The sequence below is a fragment of the Rhinolophus hipposideros genome (genome assembly GCF_964194185.1).
Source record: "Rhinolophus hipposideros genome assembly, chromosome: X".
Lineage (NCBI taxonomy): Eukaryota > Metazoa > Chordata > Mammalia > Chiroptera > Rhinolophidae > Rhinolophus > Rhinolophus hipposideros.
The window spans coordinates 106,843,703-106,849,571 of NC_138046.1; the positions used below are offsets into that span (position 1 = coordinate 106,843,703).

Here is a 5,869-nt window from a genome sequence, read left to right on the forward strand (position 1 = left end):
CTTTTTCTTTTCTTATCAAGGATAGCATGTCTTCCATGGAACCATTTTCTACCTCCTAAAAGGACTTGGGTTTTTAGAAATTCTGTCTATGTAGATGTTATATAGTGGTTTCCATGCTCTTTTCTCATCTCCTACTTACGGAAGGGGCTTTGGTTTTGACCAACAAGGTAAACTCATTTATTGGTGTATGTGGTCAGTGGCCAATCTCAAATAATTCAGCCCATTAAAATTCTACTGCAAATATCAGGGTAGTTTCCAAAACCTCTCTAAGTTCAGGGTTATAGCCCAAGAACTAGTCGATTTTGTGCCAAATCAGATGCCAGACACCAGCAGGTTTGAAAACATTGAGAATGTGGTGGAGACACGGGGGGGGGGGGGAGGGAGCAAGGAGGTATGTAAACTTCACTGTCCGAAGTGAACAATTATCTGGAAGGGGCTGCTGCTATCAGAGGGGTCCACAGTGAGGGACAGAATCTGCAAGGAATTGGGGTGCTCTAAATTGGAGAGGGCAGGGCATATGGTCTCTGTGTTCCATAGGGAGCTGGGTGCAGCCTCCAGAGGCAGATGCAGAGAAGAGCTGGATGGCAGGTCAGGTTCCAGTCTGGACAAGAGGCGCACTGGGGAAGACTTGGGAAGGGCGCTATAATGCAGGAAATGCTCAGGGAACCCGGGGGCAAGAAGCAGTAGGATCCTCGGGAAATGAAGACCCCAGATGATCCCCAAATTGTGTCCGATTGTCATTTGCAGCTTCCTTCTTTAGGCCTGGTCCATAGGCATTTTCTTTTTACCTCCTGAGAAACATCATAAAATAGTGAGAAGGGAAATGAGTGAATGGACACCAGGCTGGGAGGAGTGTGGGTTCTAGAGGGCTCTAGTCTTAGTTCTGTCGCGAGCTATGTGAACTCAGCACCTCACCAAACTCTATGAGCTTTGCATTTTTCATTAATCAAGTCGGTTTGATATATCCTGTCTTCTAGAACTGTTGGAATGTGCAGAATAGATATATGAGGACTGACAACTAAGTTTGCGAACTTGTTGCAACAGTGTTGCTAACCTTTTTTGATATCAGAGGGATTATTCATTATGAATTTGTACCAACTAGACAAACACTTAACCATGTTTGCTATTCGGAAATGCTGAAAAGGCTGCGTAAAAAAGTTAGATGAGCTGAACTGTTTGCCGACAATTCATGGCTCTTGCATCACAACAATGCACCAGCTCACACGGCACTGTCTGTGAGGGAGTTTTTAGCCAGTAAACAAATAACTGTATTGGAACACCCTCCCTACTCACCTGATCTGGCCCCCAATGACTTCTTTCTTTACCTGAAGATAAAGGAAATATTGAAAGGAAGACATTTGGATGACATTCAGGACATCAAGGGTAATACGACAACAGCTCTGATGGCTATTCCAGAAAGAGTTCCAAAGCTGTTTTGAAGGGTGGACTAGGCACTGACATCAGTGCATAGCTTCCCAATGGGAGTACTTTGAAGGTGACCATAGTGACATTCAGCAATGAGGTATGGAGCACTTTTTCTAGGATGAGTTCTCGAACTTAATTGTTTGACCTCTAAAGCACTTGGCACAGTGACTGGTGTGCACTGAGACTTTAAAGAATGGCAATTATTGCTACTGTGTTTCCCTGAAAACAAAACCTAGCTGGATCATCAACTCTAATGCGTCTTTTGGAGCAAAAATTAATATAAGACCCGGTCTTATATAAGACCCAGTGTTATGTTATGTTATGTTGTTAATTATGTTGTATTTTGTTATATTATATTTTATATTATATTATATATTTATTATACTATATTATATTACATTATATTAAGACCCAGTCTTATGTTATAGTAAAATAAGATCAGGTCTTATATTAATTCTTCCTCCAAAAGACACATTAGAGCTGATTGTCCAGCTAGGTCTTATTTTCGGGGAAACACGGTATGATTTTGACCCCAGATAATACCAACCTTCCTGCTGAGATTTTTGTTTTATTTGGTGCTTGTTTTAGTCCAGGAGATGTCTGAGAATATGCAGTGTTACAGGATACTGAACACCAAATTAGCCAAAAATTCTGCTTAGCAAGAAAACATGCTCTAGCAAATCATCCCCCTTAGGGAATATATTATTTAATTTGGATTTTGGAGAATCTTCCTCATCTGGATAATGGCTCCTAAAATGTGCGTCAAGAACCAACTCCTTCCCTCCCTCCCAGCTGCCCTTTAATCCAAATCACCCCTATTTTCATTCATTTAACCCCAACCAAAATCAAGTCCTCCTTTAGAGTTTGCCAAATTTCCCTCAAGATAACCTAGTTAAAACATCCTTTTCATGGAGCAGGCTCTGTTTCACCCCGCCAAGGGCAAAGAGTGCCAACACAGTGGCTTCATGGCATCCCACCTCAAGGAAGTATTAGCCTTATTTATCAGAAACTCCCTGGAGATGATGGGGATAAAATACCTAGTCTGTGCACTGTGTTCACCTTCACTGGGAAAAGAGCCCAGGGTACCTTCCATCCCCGCCCCAAGTGGATATTTCTCAGTGGTTTATCCATGATCTCAAAGTAACTGCTAAAAGCATTTCTCCATTGGAGGCTTAGTTTCTCAACTCTGAGCCCCATCACCCAAAGTTTGGCCCTTGCTCACCACCCTCACATCCTCCTCTGACCCACCACCCACCTTAACTTAAAATTGCTTCCTATTAAGGACTTGAGGCTTCCCCACCCCCAAATTTTCTTGCCTCAGGACATTCACACTTCATTGCTCACATCTGGAACCTCCTTCTCCTCCCCTCCTCATCCTTTTCTCTTGTGTTTTTTGCCTTGGGGGTGGTGGCTTGGCCTTCTTTATCTTACCATGCCCCATACTACCATGGAGGCTTCCAAAGAGCAGATGCTCAATGTTTGAGGAATAAAAAAATGCCATTAAGCAATTTATTATGATTTAATTTCTCCTATATTCTTGAATAAATGAAGCAAGTGGAGGTATATCACTTTTATTTTACAGAACAGCAGAATACAAGGAATAAGGGAAATAAGAATTGACCATCTTTTACTTTTTTTCTATTTCTTGATCCCAACTATTTCGCTACTAATTTCTTTCACATTTCTAAGGCAATGCTGTGTTTTCCTGTTCCAGATCACTAAATAAGATGGAAGGGTACCCAATTTGTTTTTTTAAACAGCAAAACTCTTACTCTTAAACCTCATAAATAATATTAAATATGTAACCAACATCATTCATGCACTTAGATTCTGAAGCTAATTAAACTTATTTTTAAAGAACATTTGGGTGCATGGCCTTCTGGTGCCTTGGAAAGTGTGCTGGGGTGGTGTCTGCAGAATGGTTTCTGGGGGCAGATACACAGTTGCCTCTAGTATCTCTCAGTAGATTCCAGAATCTTCTGCTCTTCAGCCCCATGCAGGGAGACCATGCCAAAACCCAGGAAGAGGCTGGCTGGGGCTGCTAAGCCAGACAGGAAGGGGCCAGCAGGACAATGTACCAAGACTAAACACTCAGGTGAGGCATCACCTAAAGTAGAGAACCCCAGCCCTCAAAAGAATTGAACCTCTAAAAATTGTGGGAAGAATCTCAGCAACTAATGGCTGATGAAGTCAGAGCCAGAAAGCCCACCAGAGAAAAGTGTGGATGTGAAGTTCAGCATTGAGGACCTCAAAGCACAGCACAAGCAGACAGCATGCTGGGATGGTGTTTGCAACTATCAGGCCTGAAACTTCCTTAGAGTCATGAAGCTGGAGGAAGAAGCCTTCTTCTACAATAGCAACTACAAAGAGCCAGGCATCGCAGGGCTTGTGAAGATTGTGAAGGAGGCTTACTTAGACCACACACAGTTTGAAAAAAGCAATCCTTATTATGATCCATCCAGCAAAGAAGACAACCCTAAATGGTCCATGGTAGATGTACAGTTTGTTTGGATGATGAAGTGTTTTATTCCCCTGGCTGAGCTTAAAACCCATCATGAAGCTCATAAAGCCACTGGTGGTCCTTTAAAAAATATGGCGTTCTTCATTCACCAGAGACTCTCAGTTCAGCACCTGACCCAAGAGGAGTTTGATTTTGTTTTGAGCCTGAAGGAAAAGGAACCGAGTTAACTGAGACACTCACTGGAATGGGCAAGACATTACTCCAAAGAAGTGAAGCTTCTATTAAGGAGGTGGGAGGAGACTTGCTTGCTGTACTCATCTGGGGTTGTGTACATAGCGGGCTTTTGTGTGCTTTTCTCAATAAAACATTGAGGTCAAGAAAAAAACAGAACAACATTTGAAAACGTTCAACAACAATAAGATTAACGTATAAGTTATCCATGTAGAACAGGAACAGAAGTATGATATGCACTGTGCTCTCTCTAGCATCACCTAAGCCCCCTATTTCAAGCACAAAGTGAGGAAAGTGCTTCAGATTTCATTACTGGTGGGAAAAGCTACTGAGATTGACCCTGGAAAGCATACTAGCCATGGTGCCAGTTGTAGCAGCAAAGGGCTACGTTTTAAGTGGCCATAGAATTTGGGTGTTGAATACGCATTCACCATGCACACTGAGACGGTTGAGGCCACAAAACAATATTTATTAAGAGAGGCAATAAGTAAGATAGACAGTATAAAGCAAAGCAAGACAAAGAGCAACAGTGAGTTCCCACCACCCAAAGAGTGTTTCCAAGGCGCTGGGGAACCAAGACAGCGCCTTGGCTTCAGATGTGTCTGGTGAGCATCCCCGTCGGAGAGTTCCGACTAGGGGTCCCCCAGGACACTAATTACATAGGGTTTTTTCCAATAGATTACCAGTCGGGAAGAATGCTAGGCCATAGCGATTACAATCGGCAAGCATGGGGACAATGAATCACAAGTTTCAGGGTAATTATCTAGGGTACAAAGCAGGGGGACATGATTCCAGCAGTTTCACAATGTACATGAGGTTAGTATGTCCACAGGGCAACCTGTGTGATACTATTCATGCGTTTCACTGGCAGGTCAGCTATTGTCCAACCATGGAGGCTGGCGAGGCCTTCCTGAGTTTACTTCTGCTGGCGGGGGAGTCAATGTCCGGGTGCCACCCGGGCAAAGTGTTCCCCTGATGCAACAAAGTGGAAGGCACAAAGGGGCACCTAACTCACATGGTATTTACTTTACACCAGTACAAAGCATAGCTGCAAATCTGACCCGGGCTCTCTCTTCCTCATCTCACAAAGCCTCCTTCCTCATACAGGTTTGGGAAGGGACTCGGGACTGTATCATGGATCTTGTCCCTAATCTCCGGCTCTTTCATCTTGGTGGTCTCAACGTGGGCTCTTGGGCCCCACGGGAACTCGTAGCGGGGAGGGTCACTGCCGGGCACCTGGAGGTACTCCAGGTACTTGAGCTGCACTAAATCTTCAGTGATGACCTTCCTCATGGATGAAGTGCTTCTTCCCAGCATACATACCCATCACATGAAATACTTCCCAGATGTCTTCCTCAGTGGCACAGTTGCCCTTCCTAAAGACCATACAGAGTATAGTCATCAGGAGGCCCATCCTAGGCCCATTCTCCTCAACCCTCAGCCTCCCATCACCAGTGTGCTGCAATATGCTGACAAGAGTGCAGCAGTGCTTCGTAGGGTCAACTTCTTCACATCAATGCCAAAGGCCAGCACCATTAGCTCAGATGCTTTCCTGAGGATCTCACAGGAGTGCTCCTTGTACCTTTAGATGACATGATTCATCATGTCTTCCTTTGTTATGGGCTCCCTCATGTTCTACATGCAGGGCATGAATTGCACCGACTGAATTGCCTTCTGATCTAGAGGGGTTCTGCAAGAACAATCAGTGTTGGACCGTGCCTGGGAGGTGCTTGGTCTTTTCTTATCTTGGCT

The 5,869-nt window shown here is 44.0% G+C and overlaps 1 pseudogene across 1 annotated transcript; it reads left to right on the forward strand.

Moving 5' to 3' along the window:
• Nucleotides 1–3,400: 3,400 nt before the first annotated feature.
• On the forward strand, nt 3,401–4,113 carry LOC308494916 (thymocyte nuclear protein 1-like; annotated as a pseudogene). Its single transcript has one exon. The product of its transcript is annotated as a thymocyte nuclear protein 1-like (transcript).
• The last annotated feature ends 1,756 nt before the right edge of the window (nt 4,114–5,869 follow it).